This window comes from Hipposideros armiger, unplaced genomic scaffold (genome assembly GCF_001890085.2).
Source record: "Hipposideros armiger isolate ML-2016 unplaced genomic scaffold, ASM189008v1 scaffold_1300, whole genome shotgun sequence".
Lineage (NCBI taxonomy): Eukaryota > Metazoa > Chordata > Mammalia > Chiroptera > Hipposideridae > Hipposideros > Hipposideros armiger.
The window spans coordinates 69,562-88,211 of record NW_017732650.1 but is presented as its reverse complement, the minus strand read 5'-3'; the positions used below and the strand labels follow the sequence as shown (position 1 = coordinate 88,211).

The window sequence follows — 18,650 nt, the reverse complement described above, 5'->3', positions numbered from 1 at the left end:
TATCTCCATGCATTTCTTTTCAGGGAAAACAATAACAAAAAGTTTGTGCTTACAGCACTGTAATAAAATAATGCTCATAATATAAACACCTGTTAGAAAAAGAAATTCCACAGCTCCAGAAAGAAAATATTGTGGAACTCTGGTGTCTGAAGTATGTGTGGGGGGACATACTTTATGTAAAGCAAGTGCATGTTTTCAAGAAAAACTAGCGATCCACCTGCAGTCACCCCTAGCTTTACTTCATTGTTTTTGGTTTTTGGTGTTTTTTTTCTTCCTGACTCTTCAGCCAGAAAGGATAGATCAAAAGCAGGTGCTCCAAGATGCAAGAGAATGATCATGATAATAATAACCACCATCACAAAAGCGGCAATAGCTTACACTTATTGAGAGCATATAAGATGCCAGGTCGTGTGTTTAAGCACTTTCCGTGCCTTGTCTTTACAATGACCAATGAAGGAAGTACTACTATTATTCCTACTTTACAGTGGAGAAAACTGAGCCTTGGACTGTTTAAGCGACTTGTACAAAGAGTGTGTATAAGATCTGGAATATAAGCCCAGGTCTTACTGACTTCGATTTCTTGGGTCTCCCCTAGATCTCTGAGTGTGAAATTCATAAGACCTAGTAGATACTATTAAAATATGATGAAAGAAAGAAAGCGTCATAGAAATCAATAGCAAGAAGGAACACCTTGTGCTTTATCCAGACTAACCAAGCCTTCTCTGTATAATTATGGAAACTAAGGGGCAGGGATGCAGCTGTCTAGAGATCATACAACCTACTCAATGCTCAAGTGAGGACGTAAATGGTTATCATTTGTTGTTATCTTAAAAAAAATTTTTTTTAATTATAAAGGAGAGTGCGAACGCAGTCCCCCACTACCACAAATTATGCAGTTGAGTTTCCCACATAGGGGGAAATCGCAGGGGTCAGCACATCTGAAGTGCAATGGATAAGCCTCGCCCTGGGAAAACCACCTTCGTGAACATGGTATCTCCCCTGCCAGGTAAGTATGTTGTTATCTTTTTTTAAAAAAACTTTTTATTGTGAAAAATTTCAGGCATGCACTAAAGTAAAGAGAATATCATAATGGAGCCCCTATCATTCAGTTTTTACAATAACCTACATGCATTTTGCTATTCTTGTTAATTTCTTTTGATAGTTTTTTTGGTTTGTTTTTTTAAGATGTATTGGGGAAGGGGGACAGTGTTGGAGAATTGGGGGAGGGGAACAGCCAAGTTGTTGTCCTTCAATCTTAGTTGTGGAGGGCACAGCTAGCATCGGCAGCTCTCAGCAGATCAGCTCAAGGTGCCTATTCAATTTCAATTGCGGGTGGGCGTGGCCTACCATTCCATGCGGGAGTCGAACTGGCAACCTTGTTATTAGGAGCACGTGCTCTCACCAGCTGAGCCATCCTGCCACCTGCTGGCAGCTCAGCAGAAGCGCAACTTGGGCGCAGCTTACTGGTCCATGTGGGAATAGAACCAGAAACCCTGTTGCTCTTAACCAACTGAGCCATTTGGATGGCTTCTTGATAGTTTTCTTTTAGCTCTTCATTGAGAATGGAAATTTAAGGTGACTACAAATACTCAAGAATTCTTCTTATCTTAGTTTCAGCTTTAAACAAAATACCAGGATGAGGACATTTCTGTTGCTACTGACTAATTAATGTTCCATATCCAATGTCCACAGTCACCTGAGGCAAAGGGAAGAGGTACGTGGAGCAGGAATAATCGTCAGTCTTGTAAATTTAGCTTGTGGTATTCTATTTGATGTAAAGTGGCTTGCTTTTTAGTGACATTCTCATTGGACCTGTTTCCCTGTTTGATTTACTATGCCTATCCACCTTCTCCCTCCAAAGGAGGCATATTTTACAAATCTCTTCAAGTTAGGACATTGGAAAGATAAAAAAAAAGAAAAAAAAAGAGCCAGAATCCAGCCATTAACATTGTATGAACAAGGTTCCCAAACACCTTTTTGCTTAAAATCTTATTATTTTTGTTAACAGTAACATTTTTATTATTTCACATTTGCTAAGCCCCAACAATTAGCTAGGCCAGTTAAGAACAAAGAAAATCTGTGTCAGCACTTAGGTGCTCAAGGCCCAATTCTCATGCCCCTCTGCCTCTTCTGTGTCATTTCTGTGCCCAGCATTTGTCTTTGAAGTTTGACAGAGCCCAACCCTCAGAGGAGATTTTCAGGGAAATGGCCAGAGCTGAGCACGGACTGCCACATACCAGACGGCCAGCTGTTTAGGAGTGTCTTTAAGTGATCGCTTGGCTCTCCCACAGAGTCAAGGGCTAGCTAGTATTGCTGCCAAGAGGGCAGAAGGAGTAGTAGTTAGAGAGAGAGGAGGCTTGAGTAATTCTTTTAAGAAATCAGTTAAGCTCTAGAGCTAGAAATTTATCTCTGAAGAATCAGATAGGAGGAGGGAAAGGGTCCATGCTTAAAATGCCAAAACATAGCCCAGCAGATTGATTCTGTGCAGCCAGTATCAATCATGCAGATAGAATTTGCCACAAAATGGTCCAATGTTCCTTTTTTTCCCCCTTCTCTGACTTAGGAGTCCAGATGGAGCATGAACAGTGAAGAATGGGTGGGTATTTTAAGACATCTTAACTAAGGTGGGGATGCTGAAGCTAAACAGGAATTTCCCAGTTCCCCTTTCTCAATACATATGGAATAAAATCCCTGTACTGAACTGCCAAAAAGTATCTGTTTCCACGGAACTTTGTGTAGTGTTATAAAATCAAAGTTTGAGTATTCCTTGGAGAAAAGAAGGTGTGGAAACTAATTACTTTCCCTTGATAGGAGCACATTTTAGGTGATTTTAATGTATTAATGATCTACTAAGTGTTTTGGACTTCTTTTTGGTTTTCACAATTAAAAAATTTTTTCAAAAACTTTCTAAGGTTATAAAAGCAATATATGACCATGAAGGAAAATTTGGAAAATGTATAAAAGGATAAAGAAGAAATTAATTACCTATACTTCTACCTTACCAAAATAACCACTGATAACATCTTGGTAAATTTCCTTCCAGTTTCTTTTCTGTAAACAAATAATCATGCTATCATAATTTAGTCACTCATTTTCCTGTCATTTGAACTTTAATTTGCCAAGTGTGAATGAAGAACACATAATTTAGGTCAAGTAGAAAAGATTAAAATGTAAGCTAGAATTTATAGGATTGATTTTATAAATTTTAAACATCAGCGGTGAAGTTGTAAGGTCCATTGTCTTAAGACATGTTATAATTCCCTTTAATCAGCAACAATGGCTACAACATGTGATCTAAAACTGTAAATAGCATTTGCTTACAAACAGAAAATAGAGGAAACAAAGAGAAACTATATGTACTTGCAGGCAATGAGAAAGCCTTGTGTTAGTTAGCATTTAAAATTGTCAAAGATAGAAATTAAAAGTACAAAAGTTGAAGCATTGGTGACCATAGTGAGGCCTCCAGACATGAGTCAGCCACAAAAAATGCTCAAACTCATTTAAAAAGCTCTTTGTCATGGTCCAAAAAAACAACATTTTTAGTGTTTTCCTTTGACTTCACATCCCGCTATTGCAAGTACATGGCTAATTATTATCTGAATGATATCTATTATTCCTGTGTTCTAACCGGATATGATCCAAATATGGCCACAAACACATTATAGTGTGCAGCAAAATCAAAAGAATAAGATAATTCTGTTTTTAAGGGTTAATGGTATTTTCACTCCTCCTCAGTTTGAATCACGGACAATAGCTCTACTGTTGTCTATTCTAGGCAGCTGTGCAGAATAGTAAAGATTTGGAGATCTTTGTAGGCTGGAGAAAAATTAAGCCTTTGTACACTTTTTATTCAGTATATTCTACCCAACACCCATGTGTAAGAGTTGGACTTGGGAGTTGCAACAGGCTAAGGAAAGTTTGCACAGATAAACAGAGTTATTCTAAATTCTGTGCCCATGAAGCTCTGAATCACAAAGTGCAATTGCAAATCTTCTAGAAATGATGTATAAGAAGTTCATTTTCTAAATCTGCCCACTATATTCTGTGGGTTTCATTTATTATTTTTGAATAATGAACATATGAAAAGAATTAGTTGAAAAGTTAGCAATTACCTCATCATTTTCAGTTCTCAAACAGTTACTGTTCTTAAGCCTCTGAGAAGTAGAGTGCTCTTGTGAAAGAATGCATCCATATATGGAAGGAAAGGCAAAAGTACCAATATAGTTTTAAATAACTAACTAAAAAAAAGTAATCCAAATAATTGGTTACTGTGGCCACATTGAAAAGTTATAATTAAAATCATTGGTACTTCCATTTGGGTGCCAGGATGTGCTTCTGTGTACCTTTCTTTAGTTCTCTCATGCTTGGTATGAGAGTAGACGATTCTAACACATCAAAACTGGGAAGAGTGTCCCAGGGTGACAGGGAGGTGGTAAGCGGCGACAGGAAATATCATTTGGATCTAGGATTTTATTCCATTTGTCACTTTGGGAATCATTTCTAAGATAGACTTGAAAATCCTAATGCCCTTTCTTATCTCACCTTTGTAATTGTTGGGAAATACTTATTTTTGCACCTAATATGTATCATGCACTCCTCCTTCAGTATTTTAATTAATAATCACAACAAACCCACAAGTTAGTCGAAAGCTTACTATGGCTGAGAAGGCTCTAGTAACCCCTCTGCCGTCATCTCCCAGTACTCTCTCCTTAAAATATAACACCCCAACCGTGCTGACCCCCTTATCTCTCACACACAACATGCACAACTCCCAACTCAGGGACATTGTACTTGCTGTTCCCTCTGCCTAGAATGTTCTTCCCCAAAGTATCTGAATGGTTTGCTGTCTCACTTCATTCAGATTTCTGCTCAAGCTTCAATTCATTAGTCAAGGCTTCCCTGATAATCACAAATAAAATACTACCTTTCATCACTCTTTTTCCCCTTATCCTGCTTTATTCTTTTCCAAAGCACTTATCACCACTAACCTTATATATTTATTGTTGTCTCTCATCCTGTTATGATATAAGTTCTTTGAGAATTGGGCCTTTGTCTACTTCCTTTTCCCCTACTGATTCATCCCCAATGCTTAGAACAGTACCTGGTGCATAGTCGACATTGATTATATTTGTTGAATGAATGGATGAGTGAAGAAAATGAACCTCAAATTGGTTTAGTAACTTGCCCGACAATACACAGTACAGTGGCAAAATCAAGATTAGAACCTGTGTCCTTCTGAACAGGTGGCTGAGAGGATGTGACATCAGAACTGAACCTCAAAAGATAAGCAGAGGCTATTCTCGCAGGGATTGGCTGTTGGCGGCGTTGTGGCTAAGCTAGTGTACGGCGGCAGTGTCGGCGGCGGCTGCAGTGAAAGAGTTTGGCGCGACGTCTCACACCATTTTGCTCGTACAGCCTACCAAGAGGCCGTACTGACTATGCTGACTATGAATCTGTGAATGAATGCATGGAAGGCGTTTGTAAAATGTATGAAGAACATCTGAAGAGAATGAATCCCAGCAGCCCCTCTATCACATATGATATCAGCCAGTTGTTTGATTTCATTGATGATCTGGCAGACCTCAGCTGCCTTGTTTACCGAGCTGATACCCAGACATACCAGCCTTATAACAAAGACTGGATTAAAGAGAAGATCTATGTGCTCCTTCGTCGGCAGACCCAACAGGCCGGGAAATAGTTGTGTTGGAAGCAATAAGGGGATGGGGGTGGGTTTGGAACACAGGTGTGTACAGCGTGCTGTAGTGGAAGTTCTGTGTTCTCGTAATCCTGTTTCCATTTTGGTACATTCTAGCCAGGATTGAATGTGTTAGGCGAAATGTGAGGATCTGGTTCAATCTGAAAGCCCCATCACCCCCCTTTTTTTTTCCTGGGTTTTTTTTTTTTTTTACTTAAACATTTTTATGATTATTTAGATGGAAGTTGTCCTTTGCCAGCTAATGTTGGTTCCAGTCCTTCAAAAACTGTTCATGCCTGCTCTGTAACATTCACTGTACAAAGCCTTCTTCAAGTTGGAGTCGGGGTGGTGACACAGTTCAGTTATGTCCGCAAGGTCTTTGTGAAAAACAAATAAATGTTCTTTAGTTAAAAAAAAAAAAGATAAGCAGAATTTAATATTTACGGTCTTCTACTATTGCTGAAATGATGTTGCTTGCATGTAGTTTTCATATTACCATTCCTTTTTAATATTTTTGTTCTACTCAGGAATAAATCTTATTGCTGTAGAGATGATGAATCACATAATGCTGTACGGAGAGCTGGTCAACTTGCATGCATCATAGTGTTTCCCTGTCTATCTACTCAGTGGGCAATGGCTCCTTTCCTGTAAACCTGTGACTCTGGTATGAAACTTGGCATGACAGTGGTCTCAGTGTGTTCTCACCATCCCCAGATATAGTTCTTAGCTACATGTTCGGACCAGCTTCTTATTCCATGGGATGCACTTAGACTAGCACCTGGCCAGCCCTCCGTCTCAATAAATGATAATAATTATTAGCATTATTATAGTATCATTCTTTTCCTCACCCTTAGGTTCAAGCCCAGCGCAGTCTATGTCCCCAGATCTCTTTGGACCATGTTTTCCCAGCAGCTCTGCTGTCTCTGGTGCCTTGAACAAACTCTGTGTTATTCCAGTCTTTGGCATCTCTTACCTATGGGCAGGGCAAGCTTTGCTCTAACCTTTGATGTAGACACAGGGGTATCCTGAACACTTATTGATAGCATCTCTACAGATATTTTAGTAGCCTTTTGGCAAATTGCATCTATGTATGGTCTTCATGAAAACTTATGGCTTATTTCACTGAAAGCTTTTGTTTAATCCAGAGAAATATACATCCCACCTTTCTCTACAGTTACTATTTAATGATTTCTCTAAAGTTTACCAGAGTCCACACACTCTGCTTCTCGTCTCTATAGAAAAGTCATTATCTTTAGAGTCACACAGGCACTTACAATCTGTGTGACATTGAATGAGTTACTTCACTTCTCTGAACTCACAGGTTCCCCATGTATAACATGGGAATAATAACGTGTTTCTTAGAGAGGAGTTGTAAATAGCATAATGTACATAAAATACCCAGGACAATGCCTGACATATGCATTGAAATTACTATTTTTTGTTATGATGGAGAGACTGATGATGATGTTGGGAAGCCATAGCTTCTGATAGCCTCTGTCTCTCCTTTGAATTATGTCCTAATCAACACCTTTCTGTGTCTCCTTCTCTCTTATTCTGGTTGAAGCTGTACAGGAAGTTTCTGCAGGCAATGCTTGGGTCCAGGGAGGACTCAGAGGTATAATCTCTGACCCGGGAGAGCATGGCCTCTCTTCATCTGTGATCATGCAGGTGCTGCTTTGGATATTTTCTTTTTTTGCTGCAAACAGCTCTATAACTAACTCCAATCTCTTTGATATCTCATTTAGCACCACCTTAAACCATCTGCTGTTCGGCCGTAGGCCCATTATAACTTTCTGTTCTGTGTGCTTCTAAAATGCTCTGAGAGGGTCTACAAGTGCACAGTGAACCCCTAGAGAATGGGAACCATGCCTTATCTATCTTCAACACAAAACACGGGGCCGGGAGGGAGAAGACGCTCAGTACATCTGTTGCTTGTAATGGGTCTCTGTGGGCTTACTTCACTCTCTTATCGTTTCTGTCACCCTGTCCTACCTGCAAGTATTTCTATCATCCGCTTTTTGTACAAACATTTCAGCTCAGCTTGATTTTTTTCCTCCTTGTTTTTACTCCAGTAAGCTTACATTTTCCTTCGGTAAATCTATGCACTCAGTTAAATACTTTAGCTTCTGGGAATACTTGTATGGTCATTAGAGCTTTCAGGTAGTTTCTTGAGAGCGTATTTTACCCTCTTGTTTCCCTCTCCGACATCTTAAATAGAGAGCAGAGCGTCCCTCCCTTGGAGCACTGCTTTTTATCACATATTAAATTTCTTCCTTTTTTAAAAATAGAATTTGCACCTCTTTCATATATTTCTGGCAAATTTCCCGGGCTCTGGGAAATTAATTTTGGCCATTACCCTAGCAAGAAAGGGAGCTATCTTTCACTTTATATTCATAATCTCTGTTTTTTTCTTGTATCTAAACCCTATTAATTCTACTAGCCCACTTCCACTTTTGTTTTAATAATAATAACTAACATTTGTGTAGTGCTTTACAGTTAAAGAAGTATTTCCACATCCACTATTTTATCTGAGCCTAACAACTCTATGAGAGTGGCAGAGCTGGTACGTTATTATTCCAGTTTCACAGATGAGAAAAAACAACCACACCCCAGAGAGTTTAAGTGATTTATCTTGGGTCACATAGCTTATAAGAATTAGAAATTTGGACTTAAACTCAGTTTTCTGATTCCAAATCCTGTTCGTCGTCTACTGTTCCACATCGTATCTATACCCACAACCACTCTTATAGACTAGCTGCAAACATTTGGCTCAAAGTTCAGCTTGATCATTTTCAATCTCGTTTTCTTTTCTTTCTTCTTTAGATCGTTGTTGAAATCTATCCAGACCTACCTCTTAACCATAATTTGTTTTTTGGGGTTTTTATTTTTGCCCTTGCACCCACATCTCCACGCGTTCCCTTGGCTCAGGACTCAGCTAAGATAACCCATCCTCCAGGAATGCTTCCCTGACTCTTCAGATTGGATGAGGGGGCGCTGCTTAGTGCCCCCAGTGCTCCTCAGTACAATCTCATACTCCCCCACGTATCTTTGTAATTGTCCTTTTCCTTATCTGATGTCTGCCTACTGGACTATCAGCTGTGTCAGGTCAGAGGCCAGCCCATCCCTTCCACCTTTGTGACCTCAGAATCTAGCACATTGCCTGGCACACAGTAGGTGTTCAGCAAGCATTTATGGAATGAATAAATAATTCATGACAATAGGAGTCCAAAGGTTCTCTTGGTAGCTAACCAGAAGAGATTCTAAAATGGGTCTCGAGGAAGCCTTGTTTGTGGAGAGCAGTGCATTGTGCAGGGTGAAAGTGTGGAAAAAACATGTGATTGTGTGAGGGGACAAGTCATCACAACGCCATTCTCTCAAATACAAAAAATAGCCTTGTGACATTTCTTATAAAGGAGAAAGAGTATATTCAGCAGCGAACTGTTTTTTTTTTCCTTTAATTGTTAATGATTGTTCTTCAGGGTCTGTGACTTTTCATAGGTCATGCTGTTGTCATTTTTCTTATGAAAAGCAGAAGTATTTTAAAAAACAAATAAGTAAACTTACTAGTTTTACAAAATAAGTAACGGTTTATGAAATTACACATCTCTCTGAAACAATCTTAAAAATACTGATTTACCAGACTACTAGAAAACAGTAGATACTTTTATATTCATGAAGCTAATATTGCCTTATTTAAATCTGGCCAGTTATATATATACTGAAAACAAAAACTGTTAACACCACATTTGCATATTCCAATTCATCTAGCTGACACAAGATGATATTATCTTTAATGTTGTATTTGTATCTCTATAATTAAGACTGCATTTGGATTTTTTTATAACTAAATCCTATGTCTAGAGGTATATAACCTTCATTACAACCACCCCCTTTGGCACACCTAGTCTTTGCCTGTGGAAACAAACAAACCAACTTCAGATCAATCATTGGGTGAACTGAGAATGGAAAAGGAAAACAATTGCTTTTAGTTATTACCACATTTTTTAGGCACCTTAAACAAAGCAGTAGCCAGAGGCTCTGAATGCCCTGAATATAAAATAGTGCTATTGAGTTTTGTGTGTGCAAGCATTGATTTCTTGATGCCTTGAGTTTGGAAACTCCTCCCTCTGATAAAGCCAAGTTCAAGCATCTGCTCCTAGTGGTGCCTTCACCTACCGTCATTACCTTGTGTCATTTGAGTGCACTGGCTGTTTGGGAATGGGAATTCCCTGGACAACAACCTGAGGTGGCTCAGAAATGAGAAAGGAAGCCAAGTTCTTGTCTGTGTGAGGAGGAAGGACAGACTTCTCATGTGAGGATAAATTTCAGATCAAATATGATAATAAGGCTGAAGAGTATTATTTCAATTTTACAAATGATTCCCTCTGCCCTTCCAGGACTCTGTCTTTCTTAGAAGCCAAATTTTTACAGAAAATGATTTTGCTGCCCCCAAATGGGAGGAGGCTGGGCCTTCCCTCCTCCACTCAGGGAAGAGCTTTGCGGAGGCACCAAAAGCACCGGAAGCTCTAACTAGAACTCTAAGCAGAGACCTATGACTGAGCCACAGCCAGTGAACTTCACTGGGCCTCCGAGGCAGCCTGGGCAGCTCTGACACCAGCTTACATTGGATCTTATTGGACCTCGTATAGTACATGACCATGAGGTTTGCCTTCATTTATCTCTGGGCCTGGGTATATGCTGTTACTTTTGTTTTTGTTTGTTTTGTTTTGTTTTCATAGATTTTATTGGGGAATTGGGGGAGGGGAACAATGTTGGGGAATTGGGGCAGGGGAACAGACAAGTTGCTGTCCTTTTGTTCTTCAGTCTAGTTGTGGAGGACGTCACTTCACAGGACCATGTTGGTATTGTGATCATTGCGCTTTTCCTGGCTGAGGCAGATCCGTCACCGGCCATTGGATGGCTGCTCACAGTGGCTCACAGCAGCTCACGCTGGCTGCCAGCCACTCACGGTAGCTCACGGCAGCCCACTGCAGCAAGGGCTGCAGCCTACCCTGGCACCAGCGACTCATGGCAGCCCAGCTCCAGGTCAAGCTATTGTTCACCATCTTAGCTGTAGAGGGCGCAGCATCACTGGCCCTCATGTGGGATTCGAACTGGGGTCCTGCTGCTCAGAGCTGGCATCCCAAGCCAGCTCTTAACCAATGCACCACTTGGCCAGCCCTATGCTGTTACTTTTGTATTCCCCTCTCTGCAAGTTCCATCTTTTCTTGGAAGTCTTTCTTGATCCCTTTTCACAGCTCTATCTCCATTCCCATCATGTTACATTTGTTACTGTGCCTGCCTCTCTTACAGACCATAAGCAACTGGACATCCCACGCAGTGCCCAGCACATGTAGGTATTCAACAAATGGCTATTGAATGAATTATTGAAGCAATGAGCTAAATTAGCTGAATTTGGGTTAGTTTCACATGACACCAATATATTTGAATCAGTTGAAACCTTTAACAAAAAGAATCCACTTTCATTGAATTGCCTCAGCTGATTCAGTACAAATGGTCCCCTATAGACATAGATCTCAAATTGAACTCTCTAAAATCTCCATTCTATGCTGTGAGGTTCCTTAGTAATATTACCCTTGCTACTTTACTGCCTCTTATAGAGAAAGCACTCTCAAGGACCTTATCCTGAATGCACTTATCTGATGAGTTGTTTTTAAAATGGCAGATTTTACCTAAAGTGATAGCTGATGTAACCCTTACTACTTTGGAGAAAATTGAGATTTGGGCAAATATACTAAACTGGTCTAAACAGCCACTATTAAAATAAAAGGGTTAATCTTCTGCATAACTGACGATGGTCTGCCTGCATAGACAAGTCTAGGACTCTATGGCTCATTGAAAGTACTGGTTTATTTACTTGGATTTGATCACAAAGGAAGTCAAGGGAATTGTTATCCTGCCTGAGTATTCTGAAACAAAAGAGGAGTTGATTTAGAATCCAACAGTTCTTTCTGAGACAGAATGCAGAGCTTCTGTCGGGATTTTGTGAATGACAGTGAGCAATCATAGGTTTGTTCTTTTTCAGATTATTAGGGATTCGTTAACAGAATTGTTCATCCTGACAACTTGGTAAAGGAAGGCCTATACAGTAAGAAAGAAAAGCATCTCACAGGTGCCACAATGACCCATTTTATTTGGGTGCTATAGGACAAGGGCTCTCTTTCCCTATGTATGATATCTTATTTGTATTACTTATAAACATTTTCTACCTCTGAATGAAAATGCTGATGGGCAACGATGTAACTGTGGTTCCTAGCCATAGGAGGGACTCAGAAGTATTCTGTTGACTTGAATTAACATTATAAATCATGAATGTTGAAATGGGAATTCAAAGACTCCCACCATTGTAATTTGCAGTGTCAGCACTCTTTGATAGCTATTAATTTAAGTTTTTGCCAGTAATATTTTAGGCATATTAATTAGTAATAAAATCACACTTTATCATACTCTCAAATTATAAAAATGTTTTCACAAACATTAGCCTCTAATATGTAATAACTCTATCAAGTGGATGGGACAGATTTTATTATCTTTATTTCTCAGATGAGGGAATGGAAGCTTAGAAAGGTCAAATGACTGACTTACATAAGATTCATCCCACATAATAACACCGTTAGCTCACAAGACTCAGTTCTTTTTTAGTATAAAAGCAAAACATCCAGCATGCTTTGAGTAATCCCGTTTATCAGGCAAACTGTACAATATTGACAGAGAGGATTCTCTGCCTACAGAAATCCTTTCCTCACAGTCAATCCCTTCCTGACCTAGAGGGGAGTTTTCTATATTCCCAAAGCTTATCTGTCAATATTCCACCATTAGTCCAATAAAAGGTATTACTTGAAACTTGACTCTACATTTTGTCTGACCAATAAAGGCAAGTAATTAAAAATATTGAGTTAGGAACCAAGATATATTGGGTATTGTGATGCTCTAGTAGCTACATTCTTGAAAAATAATTTACTGCCTTACTATTAAAATACAATTTTTTTTTAAGTTGGTAGTTTGGTCTTTTCCAGACCAATCTAGATTTTCAGAGCCAGGTGCACTTTCGCATGCATTTTTCCTGATGCCCTTTATAGTTGCAGGGAACACAGATGAGGCACTAAGCAGCAAGTGATGCTGAAACAGGGCCAAAAGGTAAACAGGTTGAATTGTCAAGCTGGCAAGACCAGGTGGCTCCTTGGAAGGGAGAAAGGCAAAAACTTTGGAAGGATCTTTAATTCTATTTTTCTCCTATATGGACTTAGCAAAAAGTGAGGTGACTTAGTTCTGTTTGTGCACTTCACAAGTTATTGTTATTCAGAACCCAGAGTCTATGTATGGCCTCCCTAGAGAAATGAGGTTTCACACGAGACACCCATGTTATTAGTGATCGGTTTGAAGCCTTGTAGCCATCCTCCATCCATACTCAGAATGCTCCATTTTGTGCTACAAGTATAATGAATGATTGATTGATTATTACTATAAACTATAAACTTCACGGGCTTAGGATTTTTTTTTTGGTCTGATTTTTCTTGGTGCTGAATCTTAAGCACCCAGAACAGCTCCTAGCACACAGTAGGCACTCAGTAAATATTTGGTGACTGAAGGCATGAATAACTAGATATATCTGGAAAACTGAGGCAAAGGAGGTAAAGGAACTTCAGGCAGCGAGTACACAATTCACAAATTCTAAGGAGGGGGAATGTGTGTGGGAGGGATAGTAAGGAATCTACTCTGGCCCAGCTAACAGATTCCACTTTTATCAGGAAGTATTGCTTGCTGTATGTAAAACGCCTCAGGCAATGATTATAACTTAAGGGAAGGACTTTCGCCATACAACCTTAGTCTGTATCACACATTTTAAAGTCTTCCAGGCCAAGTAGAGAATCCTCACTTTAGTCTGTAGATGGACGCTCCTCACCCCCATCAAAATCTAATAATAGGGCCGGCTGAGTGGCGTGTTGGGTTCAGAGTTGGCTTGGGACCCCAGCTCTGAGCAGCAGGGTCCCGGTTGGGATCCCACATTAGGGCCAGTGATGCTGCACCCTCTACAACTGGGATGGTGGACAGCAGCTCAACCTGCAGCTGGGCTGTCATGAGTCGCCTGCAACAGTGTAGGCTGTGGCCCCTGCTGCAGTGGGCTGCCATAAGCTACTGTAAGTGGCTGGCAGCCAGCGTGAGAAGCTGGCAACCAGCATGAGTTGTCAAGAGCCGCCATGAGCGGCCATCCAATGGCCGGCTACCGATCTGCCTCACCTGGGAAGAGCGCAGTGATGGTGCCAACATGGGCCAGTGAAGCGATGTCCTCCACAACTAGACTGAAGAACAAAACAACAGCAACTTGTCTGTTCCCCTTCCCCGAATTCCCCAGTGCTGTTTCCCTCCCCCAATTCCCCAATAAAATCTTTAAAAAAACAAAAACCAAAAAACCTAATAATAGCAGAAACCTCAAAGTTTTGTCATCATTATTAATGATTGCCAATCCAGAGAGCAGGGACCACGCTTCTCATGAAGGATACTGTGTTCTTAGCTCCCGGACGATGCTTTTTTTTTTTTAATGAAAAGATGAATATGTGTCAGGCTAAATAAATCCACAGAGGATCATTGTGAGGATGAAATGAGATAATATAAGTAAATGTCTTGCAGAGTGCCTGGCTTGGAGCTAGTGTTTGATAAGTTATTGACTCTGATCCTAACAACAACCCTGGACGGTAGCTATTGTTTCCTCCATTTTACAGATGAGAAAGTAAGGCTGACAGAGATAGTGACTTGCCCACATGACTCAACTACTTTGACTCCACAGTTTGTGCACTTCTCCCTATTCCTTGAGGGAAAGATGCTTCAAGATTCAAGTGTCACTTTCATTGGGTGCAGAAAATAGTATATGGGCCAGGAAGTACTATTTTATTCTGTTCCAATAAGAGTCATTGTGAAGCAAATTATTGGAAATGTTCAGAGATAGTACAGAATGGAAATGAAAGCAGAATTAGTTTATTGCTTTTGCTAGATGACATAATATTGTGGTTAAGAGATGAAAATCTGGGATAGAACAGGTTTAGGTTAGAGTCCCAGCTGCTCCAATCAATGAGCTATGGGACTTTCAGCAAATTACTTGACCTCTCTGAGTTTCAAGTTTCTCCTGTACAAAATGGAGATGAGAAGCAACACCTCTGTCATGGAATGAGATAAAGTAATGCATTTACATGTTTAATACAGCACCTAGCACAAGGCAAGCAGCCTACAGCACACTCACACAGATCCCATTTTGGTTGTAAGGAATTTGATTTGTAATTGGATTTGTTTCTTTGGTTCTGGCTTGATAATAATTAAATGGGCATCATGGAAGCAGTAAGAAGTCAGTTTTGAAGTGGGCACTCCATTAAGACAAATGGCTTGGAGGGGATGCTCCCACTTTCCTTGATGCTATATTGTTTTGGTCTGTCTAGCCAGAGCACAAACCAAACAGCAGTGTATTGATTTACAGTATAAAGATGCTACCTTTACAAGATGAAGGGCTAGAAACTTTATTTTCTTTTAATGAAAGTTCAGCTTCTGTAGACCACAGCCAAGTCAGCTAGGGGAACAAAGAAGAATGTGGGTTTTTTTTCCCCCACCTACAGATTTGATTGCTTTTAATCCCATAGGAGAACAGCGTCAGAAGATATTATTAAAGCATTAACCCAATAACCTCTTGAAAAGATGGTGACCAGTGTAAGCTTATGACCTCTAACTGATTTTTTAAAAACAGTAGATGATACCAAAAAGTGACATAAATCTGTTTTGTACAAGGAACTGGAAATTCCCAAGTTAATTTTAGTTAACTGGTATTTTGAAGAAATATCAATTTGTTAATAAAGTCTCAAATAGTGCTATTTCCTTTAGTTGCAGTTATTTATCCTGGAGAATGTTTTAGAAATTTACCTATATTCTAGAAAAAGGCTAAGAATGTAGAAATAAATGTAGTGATGGAAAAATAATAACTCTGAATTTTAAGAACTATTATTATTTCTCCTATTAATTTAAAATAGAATTCAGGAATGTGGAAATCCATTAAAAATTTAGCACTTGGGAGTTAATGTTTAACATTTGATAATGCAGTATACTTGCTCTGATAGTTAATATACATAAATATTGAAACTCATCCATGGCATGCTTTAACACAATTTACATTTAAGATTTGAAAAAAAGGGTTGAAACTAAGAGAACTATTAGGTTCCACATTAAATATTGGGTTCTTCATTAAATTTTCTTTTGACTTCCTTCAAATGAACTGTTTTGAAATTAGGTTTTAGAACAGACTTTTAAGGAAAATGTAGAAACAGAAAATATACGTGTTTCATTCAAACAGATGATGGGGTTGAAAAATCAAGATATGAGAAAAACTGGAAAATAGAAGAGCTTTTGTGTATCATGGCTAGAAGTTTCAAACAAAACTAAGCATCAAAATATTAGATCACACTAACAGAACCCCATTGTCACTAAAACTAATTAGTGTTCTGCTGTTTAATGCAAAAGCCTACATGCTGTCTTGACCTTTATACACGTAGTGTCTAAGGTTGTGCCATAAAACAGAGGGAAGCACGGAATGCCTCCAGATAGCCTCAGAGGTTTTCCTTTTTAAGTAGTTCAATTGATTGTAACAATGCAGGCTGTGTGTAGGACTTATTTAAAGGTGCTGTTTATTAGATCTTGATTACAAGGAGCCAGTGAATTAAAGTAATGTCATGCTAGGGAACAGTTTCCAGGGCAGAATGACTGCCATTTCTGTTTAATGTGAGGCTGCATGGTTTAAAATACACTTACCATAGAATGCATGACTTTGAAAGTTAGCTCTCAGTAAACCCACACGACAAGCAGGATGTAGAGCTGCGGATTCTCTGAAGAAGGTATAATAAAGCAAGATTTTCATGGTGCAGCAGTGCAACACTCAGAAACAGTTATTGAAGCCGAGAACCCAGCAGGATAGTAGCTCGCAGGCACATAAGGGCCTTTCATTTGAAAATCCCCAGGCAGTTTGGAGGCTGTGACTCATGAGCATCCTGCACAGCAGATGTGGTTTGGTGGTTTAGCAAGCGTCATTTTCTTCTGTTGTGGGTCTGACTCAAAGAGTTTTCAGAGATTTGTCAAAAGAGAGGAAGAGATGTAGAACCTCTTGTGGTTCGCCAAGGCCTCCACAGTGGAGTCCAAACTCCTTAAATTAGCTCACAAGCTTGAAGAACCCTATGTACCCCCATGGTTAAGCACGCAGACCCTGGACTCTGATAGGCCAGGGTTGTGCTCAGGCTTTGCCATTTAGACAGCAGGAGACGTTAGGTAACTTATGTAACCCCTCCAAGCCTCCATTTTTGCATCTATAAGCTGTGGATGATAACGGTACTTGCATTCTTGGATTGTAGGGAAGATTTATTGGTGTGATGTATGTAAAATACTTAGTGTGATACTTAGCATAGAGCAGGCATTCAATAGATGGCAGCTAATGACAATAATGACTGTTGGGTATCTTCCTAGCCTGATCACCTGCCACTCTGATTACCAAACCAGCATTCTTATTTGTAGCCACATGAATCACTTGCTCCTTCCAACACATATCATGCATTTTGTAAATATTGTGGCTATATAATGTGGGTTTATGTGCCAGCCTCCCTTACTAGACTGAGTTCTTTAGGGCAGAAGTCTTGTGTCTGACACAGTATATTTCAATGAGTGAATGGTGATTGGAAGGAGGACTTCTTCAGGGTTCTTTGTTGGCTTCCATAGAGCAGCATATCTCAAAGTGTGTTTTAAGAAACATTAACCCATAAAAATATTTCTTAATAAGGGATTCTTGGTCAAATAAGTTTGGGGAAAACTGCTTATTCCATCACTCTCTTAAGAGTTCCAAATTCACAGCAGCAGAGTAAAGAATCAGAAATCTGGGTAAAGAAGCCTTTAAGTTGATTCAACTCAATGTCTTCTATTAATACATTTTTTGACCAAGAGCCTCCCTTGCCGTTCCACCCCCTACCAATTAACCTGTGTTATCACCCCAAAGGATAAATTTAGGTATCCCTATTCTAAACTATCCAGAATTTTGTGAAATCATAAATAATGGTCTTAGCCATCATTATTACACAATAGAATTGAACAAGGTTTCTTTGGCTATTGAAGAGTGGCACTAAGGAATCCACCAATGATTGCCCAGGTCTGTAGCCCATGGATCATCTTTAATTCTTTCTCCCCATTCTTCCCCACCTGATCATCTAGTAAAGTCTTGTTAAGTTGTCCTTTGTAATATCTTTGGCACATGTCCCTCTCTGTTTTCGCTGCCACCACTCTATTCCATTCCAAATCCTTATCACCTGACAAGCACAACAGAATGCTAAGTGGTCATTTGCGTGTCTGTCCTCCGTTACATTCTGCCTACTGTTGCCAGATAAATAAATGGTCATTGTACCACCTCCCCGACAGAAAACTCAATACTTCCTGTTGTCAAAAGACATGGTTTCCAAACTGGGTTTCCTTTCAAGGGATGGTGGGGATGCTGAGCAGGTGGGGTTCCAGAGTCTCCACATCTGTTCCATCAAGAGCAGTTCCATGAGTATCTATTTTATATATATTGAGAATAAGATTTTGTTTCAAGGAAGGATTCTAAATTATATATAGAAATAAAGAAAAACACTAGGGAAAACTTATTATTTTGACACTCAGGGGCCCCCACAATCAGGTTTGAATTTTTTCCAGTGTTTTCTCATTATTCTTTTTCACAAAGTTTTGCTCAAACCTGACTGATTTGGTCATTATATTTTGGCATTCTTTCTTATAGCTTATCTCTAAGCCTTTGTTTCTGCTGCTTTAGTAATGAACAGATTCTGTACCAGCCTCTATATTAAGCACTTTACATATATTATCTCATATATTATTAACAAAAATTCTATGAGGTAGGTGCTAATAATTATTCCCATTTTACAGATAA

At 39.5% G+C, this 18,650-nt stretch overlaps 1 pseudogene; it reads left to right on the top strand.

Moving 5' to 3' along the window:
* The first annotated feature begins 948 nt into the window (after positions 1 to 948).
* On the top strand, positions 949 to 5,704 carry LOC109377132 (enhancer of rudimentary homolog pseudogene; annotated as a pseudogene).
* Positions 5,705 to 18,650: the final 12,946 nt, after the last annotated feature.